This window comes from Ostrea edulis, chromosome 7, assembly GCF_947568905.1.
Source record: "Ostrea edulis chromosome 7, xbOstEdul1.1, whole genome shotgun sequence".
In the NCBI taxonomy this organism is placed as follows: Eukaryota; Metazoa; Mollusca; class Bivalvia; order Ostreida; family Ostreidae; genus Ostrea; species Ostrea edulis.
The window spans coordinates 32846389-32862132 of record NC_079170.1 but is presented as its reverse complement, the minus strand read 5'-3'; the positions used below and the strand labels follow the sequence as shown (position 1 = coordinate 32862132).

General features: G+C 34.9%; 1 pseudogene; it reads left to right on the top strand.

Moving 5' to 3' along the window:
• Positions 1–3705: 3705 nt before the first annotated feature.
• LOC130048034 (uncharacterized) lies at positions 3706–9230 on the top strand (annotated as a pseudogene).
• The last annotated feature ends 6514 nt before the right edge of the window (positions 9231–15744 follow it).

Genomic DNA, 15744 nt, shown 5'->3' with positions numbered 1-15744 from the left:
TGTCAATATTCACAAAGGAGGTATTGTTCTCTTTTCTCCGGTGATCTATGACCAATTATCGACGGAGATTTAGTCCGCTTGGTACTACCTTTAGGCATACATGTGTAATTAATAAGAAATATTCTCACTGAAATCATCAAATATTAAAATCTATAACAGCTTCCGATGCAGAAAGAAAACACAGAGGCATACTCTTATCTGTAAAAAACTCTGTTTACATCCATCGCTTATGTCATTAACAGATTTGTTTTGACGTTTTTGAAAAGTACAGTAGTAAATATGAAATTGTTATTTGAATATTTCTTAGAAATTCTTAGAAAGTTTATGAAAACCAAGAAAATTAAATTATCTTTTAATAATTATCATTAACAGTCATGTGTTTGTTTTCTTTATTAACTACTGCTTATATACATACGATAGAATTGTCGTTTAATACTGTATTCATTCAATATATTCCTAACTGTTTTTTACATTTTGTACAGAATTTGGAAGGGTCACTTGGATTTTAGCTAAGTGTCAATTAACACCCTTGACAGAACAGGTAAAGAATAGAAAATAAAGAGGCCACTCGTGTTTTTCACACCTCCGGTCGATAATTTTCCACCTGGCCACTCGGTCAGTCAATTTGCACACCTGGACGATCTTGGTCACCCTCTGGTCAAAATTTTCTTGCCTTCAAAATGTGACCGGTATGATAAGGTAAATTACACATGTTTGTCAACAAATGTACTTTATCAAGTGGCCGATGTCCGGTTTCCAGGGGTGGCCGGTTTTGTAAGACTTTCTTTGTAAGGAAATGTTAAGATTTCTGCTGGGACTTTGAAAATCGGCCGATATTCGGGGAGAACCAGTTTTCTGAGAGACGGTTTGGAGAAGTTTTATTATATATATTTTGTATATGGCACGTGCTAGTTATCTAGTTAATGGAACTAACAAATCACGTGATTTTATTGAACCAAAGGATGCCTCTTAATCTGAATATTATTGGGAAACATTATGCTTGTATTCTTTCATTTAGACATGTATCCAGAATTTTCCTGTGTGGGATAATGGCGTGAATTTAGAATTAAATATCTTATTCTATATTCTGAAATTGATGAAACAATGTGAATTTGAATAAAAATTATTTATTTCTTATTCTGCAATTGAATCCATACACATTAAATTGAAACTTTTTGGACAACGTACATTTTCCGATATTTTCACCTGCAAAGTGACCACCAACACTTATAGAGCAGAAAGGAATAATACTGGAAATGTAAGAATGAAAAGTTTAAACTAATGAATTGAACCCATGTAGCGAACAGGACGATCCCTTCCCCACTAAAACTATTGAAGGCTATTGAAATCTATATACACATCAAGGATCACTTCGCGTTTTGTGGATCTGTCCATTGGCGGAAAAGGAGGTGTCCATAATGACTAACAAGGCGAAACGTGCAGCGTACATTCAATTGTAGATTTATTGGTAGTTTTTATACACATTTAACTTATGTATATCCTGAAGATTGAACTATTTATCTAAAACATTTGACAGGCAAATAGTATAATAAAACTATCGCAAAGCCGATCGAGTATACACGACTAGTTTCTTCCATACGTGTTTGTCGTAAGTTTGGTGAGGCATGGAGATCGGAATTTTTCATCGTGTTTTACCCCAGAAAAACAAAATTTGGTATAGTGTGAATTTTCGGTTTACACACGAATTCTGTTAAACACGTCACCGAGTGGTGGTGAGGTAGTTACATACTTTGCTTCCTTTCTATATTCAAGCATGCGGAAAATAAACTTTCTAATGAAAATGTACAGGGAAGTGAAAATGTAAATGTCGATATTGTTGTTCCTGTTGTATTTTAATTAAATACATAAAGTTTGCTGTATCGTTAATCTTCAGTAAATGATGAGGGAAAGTAAGTTTACCTTTGACATGGTTTAAATACATATGTAGTTACAATGTATATAGTTTTCATTTTCTGAATGTTTTATAATATTATGCTTATCTTCAGCATTTTGGTTTATCATTGATTTGACAAAAATGTTTTGCAAATACAGAGTCATGGAATAGTTAGAATTTCCTCTTCAATACGATATCGGTGTACATATTGTTTTAGACATAAGAACATGGTTTAAAACAATTATCTAAATATTAAGGTGTCGTAGGGATCCGGGTTAGAATTGATCCTCAGTATCTCCTGCTTGTCATAAGAGGCTACCGAACAGGGCGGTCCTTTGGATGAGACCGAAAAAACCGAGTCCCCATGTCACAGCAGGTGTGCCACGATAAAGATCCCTCCCTGAATTTTGCAGCCCTTCTCCAGCAAAGGTGACTTCTCCTTATTAGTAAAGAAATCTCTAGAGGGACATTAAACAATTAAAAAAATAAATCAATTAATCATGTAAATATTAAGTAAAATTTACATGATTAAATTTTTATGTTCATTGAGATTATATTAAGTGTTTATTTTCACTTCCATAGTATTTTTACCCTTTCCGCCGCCTATGAACTCCCTAAGCTTTATTTTTTTCGATTTAACTTGAAATTGTTCACAACTGCACTAAAATGAACTTGCTATAGCTAACACGACAATTATTGTAGAACGTCTACATGCTGATGAAAACTAGTCATAAATCATTTAACTTTCTATCAATATGAACAAATCTTCGAGAATGTATGTACGTGTATCTAAATTTGAATACAAGTGTTTTCGTAGAAGGAAAGGTAAACGCTGTAGCCTTGTGTTGTTATACAGAAGAATACTAGGTATATATATTTATTACATTTTTAACAGTGAAATACAAGTACTATAATTTATTACATTTCCAACAGTGAAATACAGGAATTGATCGATTGAATAAAAGTTGTTATTTTCACAGTGTGAAAATGACTACTTGCCGACAATATTTATCCGCAATACATAAGACAACTTTCATTTTACGTTATATAGAATTATTTCAATAGAACAGAACAATAACACGTATTGGTAGTCTTTGTCATGGCTTTATTTGATAACAACATATTTCCAATTCAACGACATTGTTCATATCAATACAAAACATCAGTATGTATATCAAATACACTCTGTAATGAAATGCATGATCCACAACGACTTTTGGATAGTAATGTTGTAGCATCAATAGTCCATGCATGTTTCAGTCAATCAATCAATAATTCACTCAATATTTTCAATCAATCAATATTTCAATCCACCAATGTGTCAATCAATCAATATATTGATTAATCATTTCAATCTGTCAACATCAATCAATCATTCGATAAACCCAATTATTGGTCAGGCACATGGAATGAAACAAAATATGTGGCAGGCTTAGCAAAATTCAGCGATTGTCTATTATTGACCACTGACAACTCGTAAATTCGTAGAACCATGACGCTTCGTGAAGGCGGAGAGTCAGGTCACGTTGATGTGAACAAAATGGATCTGGAAAAAAAAAAACCCACAAAAAGAGAGACAGGAAAAACGCAACAAGGATGGTATGCACGTATGCTTAGAAAAAGGGTGAGGGGAGGGAGGGTTTGGATTTTCGTTGACATGCAACTCAAAAAAGACTAGCAATTGGCGCTTGCGCACTATTATATATATATTATATATCATATATATATATATATATATATATATATATATATATATATATATATACATGGATTAGAAAGAGGGAAAGTGTCATAATAGGTATTTGGAGGGATAGTGTCAAAACCGTGCAATTCAATTGATTGCAAAAGTTATGTTTCTTTGCCTGAACAACAATACTTGTTATGTTCATTTCAATAACAGGACTTAACTCATAGCGAGTTAAGTAGAAGTATTTTTTTTCAATAGGCCCTACCCAAAATAACTTAATTTTCACTTGGGGGATTGTTTGATCCGCCTATCAAAGCATAAAATGTGTTATGGCCTGCAAAATGTACCAGATGACGTCACGTCATATCAATTGACATAGATCTGTGAATTGTATATATTTAATTGTACTGGACTTCAATGGTGACAATGCTGCATGATATGGTAAGTTATTATGTAGTGTAAAACTTTTCAAAATGCAAGAACTGCAAATTTTATAGCTTTTTCTGGTACATGACGTATTCTATTTGATGTCAGGCGTTGACTTAAACATTCCAGTACTTTGTGTCAGAGCGACTCAAAATTCCATCTTAAGGAAAAGCCGTGCTTTTACGTATCCGGTTTTAAATTTTAAATTCCGGTTATAACTTCGATTTTCGAAATTTTTTCCAAACTTATCATATAGTTATCATTATTCACAATACAAGAATGCCTCGTTCAAAAAAATGCACCTTTGTGAAAGCGTCGACCCTCCACAGACTCGAGGGACTAGAGAAAGCGTAGAACCTCCGCAGACTCGAGGGACTAGAGAAAGCACGGGAAGCCAGAGGTTCGAAAAGTAAACACGGTAAGTGTAATTTCATGTCATGAAAAATAAAACAATTATTGTGCGAGGATCCTGCGCTGTGTTGGTGTATGTAACAAAAGAATCAATGATTTAATGTGTAAATTTTAGATGTTGAAAATGAAGATCCATCTCAGGAGAATGATTTTACCCCCGTCATACGTACTCCTGTGTCAGAAAGTGCAGCAAGTTCGTGGCGTGTTGGGAGACGTATCGTAGAACTCGTACACTAGTAGATAATTTGAAAAGAGGCTGCACCATGTGTGGCAACATACTTCATCTTGTCAACACTAATGGGGAAAGGAAATTTGGACTAGGACAGGTATTTGTCTTTTTTAATTTTGTAAATCAATGCATATGTGATTGTGATTCAAAGATCTGGTTTATTTAAAAAAAAGTATGGTATACCCTTTATGATAACATTTGATCAACCACAGGTTCTTCAGGTACAATTCACACAGCCTACTTGATCCTTTGTTAATGACACATCCACTGGCAGTAAGCATAAAGCGAAAGCAGACAAGAAACAATGTGCTTGGGATGTCAACAGGAAACTTGTTGCAGGTTTGATTTATATCTTGTAAATGAGTAGATATAAATAAATCAATTACATTTAATGCATTGTATTAAGCATGTACAAAATTTGGCGGAAATGGATATTTGAACAAGTTAGTGCACGTGCAAGATATTTAGTGTGTACTTGAATTAGCGGAAGTTGCTATCCGCTAAAGGCACTAAAATGAATACACAGCCAAATGTTATACCTTATCAGTATTTTGAGGAATGTTCAAGTTTACATCTGAATGAATTATTTTACATTATTTTGCATGTTTTCATTGTATTTCTTTAACATCTTAGGTATGGTAAATGGTGGTTATGGAACAACTCATGTAAATGCATTACTGGCTGCTCTAAACATCCCAGGGATCACATATTTACATTGTAGGAGTGATGGAAACATCATTGTGTCTTTTGATGGTGCCTGGCAGAAGAGAAGTACTGGCAGAGGATACAATAGTTTAACTGGTATGTCCTCTTGATGTTATATGTTTTGATTTTCCATCTAGAAACTAGTTTGTGATTTTTTATAAATGTAGTACATGTACCCACTGGTAGCATATTCTAAGACATGCACGTGTATATATAATTGTATGATATCAATATTCATCTTTGTTACAGGCCATGCATCTCTATTTGGAGAAAAAATTTAAAAAGTTGTAATTTCTCTTCTAAGAGTAAGAAATGTAGAATTTATTCAGCTACAACAGCCAAAGGAGTTCAACCCAGGAAACACAACTGTCGAAGAAATTGGCATGGATCAGCAAAGGCGATGGAGCCAGCCATGACCTGTGAAATGCTGACGACAATCCAAGATGAAGGGTGCAAGGTATATTTTTACTGAATGCTTGATTGTAATTAGCAATGTCAAATATATGGTTTTACAGTTTTACTACATTATTACTTATTACTTGTAAATAATTCTACTGTATTTTACAGGTTGGAACTTTAGTCATGGACAATGAGTCGACAACCATTGCCCGTGTAAAAGCAACTGTGGACCCACATATCACAAAAAGAGCTGACAGAAATCACACGGAAAAGGTTTCACAGGAGCTTTAATGGAGCTGGCTAACACCCATAAACTTTTGAAAAATCAAAAAGTTAGAGGTCACATTGAAAGGTTTGTATTTCTGAAGTGTAATATTTCAGTAAAATATACTTTGAACAACTGTGGTCGAAAAAAACCCTCATTAATTGTAAGTGTGATAGGTAATAGGTACATGCATCTCTTCCTTCTTTGTTTTAGATGTTTTACCTATTGTGTATAGCAAATCAAGGGCAAGGCTAAACAGGTTAAAACTGAACTTGGCAAAATTGTTCCGCATTTGTATGGTAAGAATATCCATGAATAGGACATTACAAAATTAGGATTGAAAAAAGTGAAAATATTTTAACTACTTGTTTTCTTTAGGTGAACATGAATATTGTGGAACTTGGTGCCGGAGTGAAAACACCAACTACAAACCAAGGAATTTGCAGTATGGAAAACCTCTCTCCTGCACTTTACTTCGGGAAGCATTAGGAGGTCTACTCAAAAAGTATTCCAGTAAGGCAGATGAGCTGGCCACGATGGGTTTAACCCAAGTAAATGAGAATTTCAACCATATGGTCTCTGCTAAATCCCCAAAGATATTATAAATACTTTGGATAATTGCTCTTTATTTAGAGAAAAAAATATTTCTCTGGATATGATCAGATAACTTGCAATTGAATCTGAAATATGAGGTTCAAAAATGTAAATAATGTGTTCTTAGGTTTTATGGAGGTTCATAAAGTCTGTATGCTAGACTTTCAGCTACTGTATGTCAAAAGAATATGGGATATGGTTACATATCAGAGGTAGAAAGATATGTTGAAAGTTACAAGTTGATGATCTTGAAATTTGTTTTTCTTTGCATTTTATTGTTATTTGTTCTGTTTTCTTTTTATTTTATTTTACTAACAGCAAACCTAAGTTTGTTCAACTGAATAAACAAGTACATGTGTACATAGAGATATATACTATTTTCATTCAAAACTAATTCCTATTATCAAGAATTAATGAAAGTTTCCTGCTTTTAAATGTAATACAACATCAATTATTTTCTGCAGCTGAACAATAAAATGGCTTTGTCACCAGGCAGTTTTACAATGAAACATACCATAAAACTTGCCAACAAGCTGAAACGGAAGCGTCTGACACAGAGTTTAATCACCACCAAGAGACGTCTGCTAGAATTAAAAGCTTCTAGGTTGTCAAAAGAAGCAGCAAGGAATGTACTGGAAGGTAAAGCTTCAGTTAAAGCAGATACAAAAATAATCTTTTACTTTATCTTAATTTATTGTGTTTTGTTTACTCCTATAGAGTTGTATTATTGGAAATGCATTGTTATTTACTTGAATTTTATTTACAACAGGTCAATCATACAAGTCAGAAATTGGTCTTGAGGAAGACATTGATCTTGATGACATTGATTCAGAGCCTCTTATGATATTTCCAGAGAGTAGCTGTTTGCTGTATTTTGATTTAGAAACTACTGGACTTAGTAAGATTTGTTTTCTCTAGTTTACCTTTTCCCTGTTCAAAGATATAAATATTCTTACAAATATTCATTTATTTTCATTGGACTAAAATATGCAAGGTGAAAATAACGAACAGTGGTCAATCTCATAACTCCTATAAGCAATACAAAATAGATAGTTGGGCAAACACGGACCCCTGGACATACGAAACTTGGGATCGGGTGCCTAGGAGGAGTAAGCATCCACTGTTAATATAATTCTTAATTTTTCTTTCAGGAGAACATCTGACATCATACAGATTGCTGCAGTTTGTGAAGATAGGACCATCAATATTTATCTCAACCCAAGTATACCAGTCTGTAAAGAAGCATCAGCTGCAACAGGTCTCAGATATGACATGGGACAACTCACTCTTCATGGAGAGCCTGTCTCTTTAACAGATCAAGTCAATGGTTTGACCCAGTTTGTAGAGTTTATAACAGACTGTCCTTCAAAACCTGTTATTGTGGCCACAATATTCAGAACTTTGATCTGCCAATTCTTCAGTATCATTTGCAGAGACTTGGTCTTCTTAAAAGATTTGAAGAAAATGTTTTAGATTTCTTAGATACATATAAACTTGCACAAAAAGTGTTTGACGAGAAAACAATTGGAAATTTCAAACAACAAAACTTGGTCAGATTATGTCTTGGGAAAAGTTATGATGCAAACAATGCTTTGTCTGATGTTTGTAGTTTACGAGAACTGTACGAGTCAAATTTAGCGTTGAATTGTAAATCTTCAGATATATTTACCATGAATTAGTATAGTGTCAGGTCCTCACTAGCTCCAATGGTACAAAGCAATGTAATATCTATACTGATCTCTAAAAGGCTCATAGCTTGCAATCTAAGCCTGAACAAGTTAAAAATCATATATAGGCGTGACCCCCACATTGGAATTCAGACTGTTTTTAATGAGTTTGTGTATGGTTCAAAGAAACCTAGAATTACAAAGTCTAAGAAAGTCATCAGCAAAGTTGTTGAATATTTGAACTCCTGTTAAGTTCATCATAAGTACTTTCGAGTACATTTGTACAAGAGCTGTAGTTACTAGAATCTACATGTATGTTACACTACATATATTTTCTATAAGTATGAGATAGCATGTATGTATTGTTACGTATGATATGATTGATAGCAACAACAAAAGAGAATAACCAACAACAACAAAATTGTGAGAAAAAGGAAGGGGTGGGGGTGCGGCCCCCATTCCTTGTGTTCTAATTGTCTGGTAGGACAAACTTTTCAGTATGTTTTGTATAGATATATATTGTTATATTCTGTTAATCTTGATTTTAAGACTGTATTAGCTGCTACATTTTACTATTTTCAAAGTGTGCAAAGAAGAAACTTGAAATTACCAAAATAGGGGGGGGGGTACGTAATTAAGAGACCATTTTACAAAATATCTCTGGTCAACTATGGTAAAATAGGTTTATTTGTTAACCTTGAATATAATTCTAAATATTTAAAAAGAAAAACTGGCATTTAAACAATTTAGATTTTGAGAATTTTTCAAAAATTGCAATATTCTATGATTTTTTTTCTTGAAGGATGTGAGCAGACTAGACAACAATTGTGTATGTTTTCAATTGAATATCTATAAAAAAAATTCTCAGTAAATGAATATATATTGGTTTATATAAAGTATAGCATGATATCATGTGCTTTGGTGCATACATTAATAAAACATGAGCTCATGCATCTTTGTGTTAAATATTGGCTTTTTCATTTGGGGGTATATGTGCACGTAGTATAAAAATTAACCTGCAAAGGTTTGTCTAATATGGGCTTTTAAAATTAGTTTATGAGTAGTTATTTAGATGAAAAAAATTTGATTGACAGAAATTTCTAATAGTATTTTACCTACCTTCAATTGTGCTGTGAAGTAAACATTAGGCCTACATATGCATATTCAGCCCCATATGCATATGTAGCCTACACATATTTTCTGTTAACAAGATTCGATTGAAAACTCCACCAATAAATTACGTAAGAACCAAGATGGCGATTTTATACAGGGACAGCTAAAAGTGCTGGAGGAGAAACCGAAGAAAATGTAATCAACAGAAAATTCAATGTCTTTGTTGTTGCATATAGAATTTACTTCACTCGTGAGACAGGATTTTTTATTTTATATATAAGCACTAAAATCCAACAACACTCAACATTCAAAGTGTCGGATCTAATAGTAGATACGAGGTCAAATAAAAAAGGATATAAAAAGCACTAAAATTGACCAACGACACGACCAACAGTGAATTGTCAAATGTTCATGACGACCTGTCCCTTCCTCAGGACGATATAATATTTACATAGAAAAGAAAACTAAATAGAAAAGGAAACTAACACTACAACTAAACTACAAAAGCTGATAACAAACAAAACGTCTACATCTTAAAATTATCGAGTGTAATATGTGGTAATAGAAAGGTTTATTTTAATCGAGCGTCAAGACTGACTTGAAATAAAGTTGAAAACAAATAACGAGTTAACTATAATCAGTATACTTAAGAGGTAATATAACCCTTGACGAATGTAGCTATTTAAATTTCGGACTCAGGAGGTCGCATTTCATTGGGTCCAATTCGTACACTAGAGCCAATCAAAATGCGGTTCTCATTCCAAACACATGGTAGACGTAAACAATGATGGCTGCAAACAAAAGGTAGCAAGTTCTTCAATTATTTCAACTTCTTGTCGTACATGCAATGATATCAACTTAAAGAAATACCACTGTGTTCTCTCTCTAGACATTGCAGATCAGTCATCTTTGTGGTCAGTTCGAAATTCGTTTTGAAAAGATTACGATTTTTGTTGAAGTATTTTAACAACGTCACTACACAGCAGGGTTAAGGTATCCCGAGTAAAGTTAAAACAAACATCATAAAATGTACCTCGGGGCACTTCACACTATATGACGTCACAATATAAAAGTACGTCACGACGTACAGGTCTATAGTTGTATCGCAGGGAAAATGTCATAATATTTTCTCGCCTTTTATTGCCGTTATCTTGTGTTCAAGCTGTAATGTATGTGTTTAAATCTGTTTGTCAGATGATTTTTTTTCTTCAGTTTTCTTTGATGATATATAAGTCCCATATTTTTATATATAGTATGTGCACGGAAGACTGTAAAGTAGTCTTTATATTACTTTGTGACCTTGAAATCGTCGCGATGTGTATCATCATTTGGAATAAAGAAAACCAACGCGTATACATATCGACTCGGCACAGGTGAAAGATGATGATATTTTATTTCGATCAAGGCATATTCTTAAAGGTAACTAGTTGCAGATTTAGGATTTTGATATGGTAGGATATTTTTGCCTCGTTTAGATAGGATTTGGATGTGAATGTGTAAAATGCTCAATATTTGAGTTGAGATTATGGAAATTGTTATATTTTGAGATGATATTGTACCGATCTGTATCACTCTTTAAATTTACCATATTAATGTCAACATATCAAGCCCAAACTCCAAATGATTAGAATACATCTTTTACCTGTACCGAGGTGATTAACAACTAAATGTCTAGCGGATAAAAATAGCTCTACGTCACTTGTATGACGACGTAATGGTTTCCCCACGTGATAAGATGTTTGTTTATATATTGACTAACGATTTTTACTAAAAATATGCGACGCTTCAAAGAATTTTACTTTTAACGTCTGTGAGTTTTACGAATGGTCAGATCACGCACCAGTAGAGTTCATTATGAATGTTAACTCTTATAATAATGATGATGCAAATGTAGTCTAAATACGACACGGAAGTACAGATGGGGTGAAGAGCACGTGGAGCAAATGAAATGTGACATTAATGACACAGTCAGTGATCTATTTATTACAATCGACTCAATACAATCGTCAACTTTAACACTGGGTCACAGAATTGATCAGTATAATTCTATATGAAAGGCGAAGAAAACGAACAGCGAGCAATCCCACAACTCCTATAAGATATAAAATGATGCCTCTCAATCTTGTTCTAGAACCGTCAAATGTTTTAACAATTTTTTTTTCTGAAAGGAAAAGTCCTGCTGGTAAGGATAAACGTTTGCTTGACGAAAAATGTAAACGCCTTCATAACGCTTATTGTCATTTCATATCTATTTTCAACTCTGAGCATAGTCCGGAAAACAGTTGTAATCTTGTTGATTGAAAAAAAAATATTGTTTAACGCCCATCTCGAGAATATTTCACTCATATGGAAACGTCACCATTGCCGGTGAAGGGCTCCAAATTTTAGGCCTGTGCTCGGCGCTTACGGTCTTTGAACAGGGAGGGATCTTTATCGTACCACACGTGTGACACTGGACCTCAGTTTTTGCGGTCCCATCCGAATGACCGTCCCATTTAGTCGCCTCTTACGACAAGCAAGGGGTACTGAGGACCTATTCTAGCCCGGATCCTCGTGAAGTCATACCTAAATACTTAAGTTCAGAGAGAACCTGTTACGTAAGAGCAATCCGAGACAATTTTACAAAACCTTTAAGAAGAATTTTCGGGCGCTGCCTACACATTATCTTTCAATGGTTTCTTTAAACATTTAAAGGGAAAAACACCCCTACTCACATTGTTGCTTTTATGAATAAAGTATTACTTACTGATATCGTAAATGACAGTCTTTAACAACGAAAATTCTTGTTTAACAATTAAATCAATATTAAACCATCATATATTTAAAATTACCCGCCGCTAGGAGAGCATTCATTGAAGTTTAATTGATGACGTCACATCGTCGATTCCGGTTTATTTCATCAGCAGCACTGTAAACATGACAAGACACGAACATTTTAGTTTGGAGCCGTATAGATTTGAGCCCATTCTTTCGCAAGAAGAAATTAAGAAAAGTCGAGTCGCAGACCAGACAGACGGTACACTTTTCTTCGTACAAATGTCGATCTTCAACGTGTCATTACGCAAATGATGGATCCACGGTTTACATAGTATTTTCTTTTCAGATGACTTAGTTGGATCAGGAATAAGGAACACAAGCTTTTTCACATCTCCACTTCGCATTAGTGTAATTAACTGCATGACAGGAAGGCATCAACCGATTTACAATATATTCGTAAATTCTACCACATGCACATCTTTGATGATCTTAAAATCTCATCAAAACCGGAACAGACGGTGTGACGTCAAAATTATTGATTTTTGTGATCTTGAATAAAAAACAGTTCCACATCATGGTAGCCTTTATAGATAGCGGGAATTTAAATTTCTAACGTTTCCAAATTAGAACTGAAGCTTATCTAGGCTGTATATCATCATAATAGTATGCCAAATCTTTCTCAAATAATTAATCCTATCATTTATCATGTACAATGTTTGGAGTTGCCTTTTCCTTTACAGTTTGCATGTAATATTAGTGATATAGCCCGAGCTCAAAATTACATTTACGAGGAGCGAAAGTTGGTGAATCGGCAGGTGTTGAAAACTTTTCAAATACAGATGTAAAGCTCGTGATATTTTACTCCATTATTGTCACTTCCATTCAATATCATTTTTGATCAAGGTACATCTCTAACATGCAGGTCTTAGAGAATTATTTCCCAATCATTTCAGAAAGAAAATGCTAACGACACTAATAGCTCTGGAAAGTTGGTTGTCAAAAATATTTACCTCTTTTAGATAATAGATTGGTGGTGAAGTGGTCTGACGAGAATATTGTGTCAGATACTGATTTTGGTTTCAAACTAGGTTTTGGCACCACAGATGCTTTATCTGCGTTAGAGAGTGCCTTCATTATTACGTAAGATAAGTTATTTTGCTAGATTATTTTGACGATCAAATGGCTTTCGATAATGATAATCGAAAGAAGCTATTTGAAAACTATTTCGCTGTGATATCACTTGTAAACTACTTACAATTATCAATCAAGATGTGCAAAATTTCAATCCGAATTATCGAACTTCTTCTCATGTAGAAATGGATTAATGCAAGGAGAGGGATCCTCTCCCTTTTTGTTCTCCTATGTTAATAATTTTGTAAACAGGGCCTGGAACCGACAGCAAACTTTTGGTACAGCAGCACACCGACATGGGGGAGGTCGTCAGAGGTGAACAACCCAACGCCAAGACCATTTTGTGGCTCTTCAGGCACGACGCCATCCCTTCTGGACAGCAACCAGCCTACGTAACGACTTCCTGAACGCCTCGGGGGTGAATGTGTCCACTCAGACGATACGGAATCGGTTTCACAATGCAGGTCTCAACTCGAGAAGGGCATGTGTTCGAGTCCCTCTGACTGTTCGACACCGGCGAGAGCGATTGGACTGGACTGAAGATCATGTCACTTGGACACAGAACGATTGGGTTCAAGTTCTGTTCACCGATGAGTCGAGGTATTGTTTGGACTTTACAGACAGGAGGCACCGAGTGTGGCGACGACAACGTGAACGTTTCCATGATGCCAACATCAGTGAACATGACCGTTATGGTGGTGGTTCCATTATGGTCTGGGGTGAAATCAGCAGGGATGAAAGAACAGATCTTCATGTCCTGGAGAGAGGAAAAATGACAGGGGTGCGGTACCGGGATGAGATCCTCGATGTTTACGTCAGACCCTACGCTAGTGCTGTTGGTCCTGAGTTCATCCTGATGGATGATAACGCCCGTCCTCATCGCGCCAGGGTGGTGGAGCATTACCTTGAGCAGGAGACAAATGTCCGTATGAACTGGCCAGCGCGCTCGCTGGACTTCAACCCGATTGAGCATGTATGGAACATGCTGCAGGTTGCCCTTTCACGCCGTAGAGCACAACCCACGACTTTGGCAGAGCTCAGAAACGCCCTCGTTGAAGAGTGGAACAACCTTCCCATTGGAAACATCCGGGTGCTTATTGACAGCATGGCTAGACGTTGTCAAGCCGTCATTGATGCAAGGGGAGGCCATACCCGGTATTGACACTTCATCGACTAAGTGTAATGGTGGACTATCCCCCAAAACTGTGTAATTCTTTCTCTGGTTTGCTGTTAACTTTTTGTAATGAAATGCCTTTTGATGTTGCTATCAGATTTCAAACATTCCGTATTGATAAAAGTTCATGCCGTTCATGAATTTTCATTCATAACCCGAGTAAACACGTTTCTGAGTCATATTTATGTCTTTTGTTATGTTAGTGGTGAATTACACACATATAACCTAGTGATCCTTATCAAATTTTGAGTAGTATATATAAAAAAAATGTGGGATGCTGTTCTTGACAATAATAATTTTAGTTTCAATAACAAACACTACATGCAGACTGAAGGGACCGCGACTGGATCAAAACTTGGGCGAAACTACGCTTGTGTTTACATGGGGGAATGGGAACACATTCTTTTTTGTACGTTATATTGATGATATATCTTTTTTTTTTTTTTTTTTTTTTTTTTTTTTTTTTTTTACATCTGGACGGGTACAGAAAAAGAACTTAAACAATTACATAAAACCGCGAATGAAAAACATCCAAACATTCAGCTTGACTTACGTCTATCTAACACCAAAATCGATTTCCTTGATGTAACAATCTCAATAACAAACGGAATCCTTTGTACTGACTTATACTGCAAACCCACCGATAAACATATGCATCTTAATAACACATCTAGCCACCCCGAATCTACAAAAAAAATCTAATCCCTTTGCACTTGGGCTCCGTGTGCGTAGAATTTGTTCCACAGAAGAAAAATATCAATTTCAACGAAATGAAAAAACATATTGGTACATAAGAAACACAATAATCTATTTTTCAGAAAAGAAAATTTATGCGAGCCGTGTGGTGCTAAAATGTGTGCTTTATGTTAATATGTCATTAAAACCAATCAATTTGAGGACTGTTGCATCACATCAGAAATTATATCAATTGTAAATCCAACAATGTAGTTTATGAAGTGCTTTTGCAAAAAATGCAACTAAATTGTATTTGTGGGAGAAACTGGGGTAACTTTATACCAAAGGCATGTATTGAATTTGTCACTTATTAGACGTGAAACTGATGACTTTGTTGCTATTCATTTCTATACAGATTTTCATAGTATTGACGATTATTCTACAATGGGAATTGAAAAACGTTACAAAGATGACATTTATCGTAACTTTCAAGAAAAGAAAGAGAAAAATGAATACTTGTGTACCATACGGAATAAAGAAAAGGGAACAAGTTTGTCTTTAATGATTAATGTCTTGTATGCAAAGAAGGTGTTCTAACTGATTTTAACAATATTGAT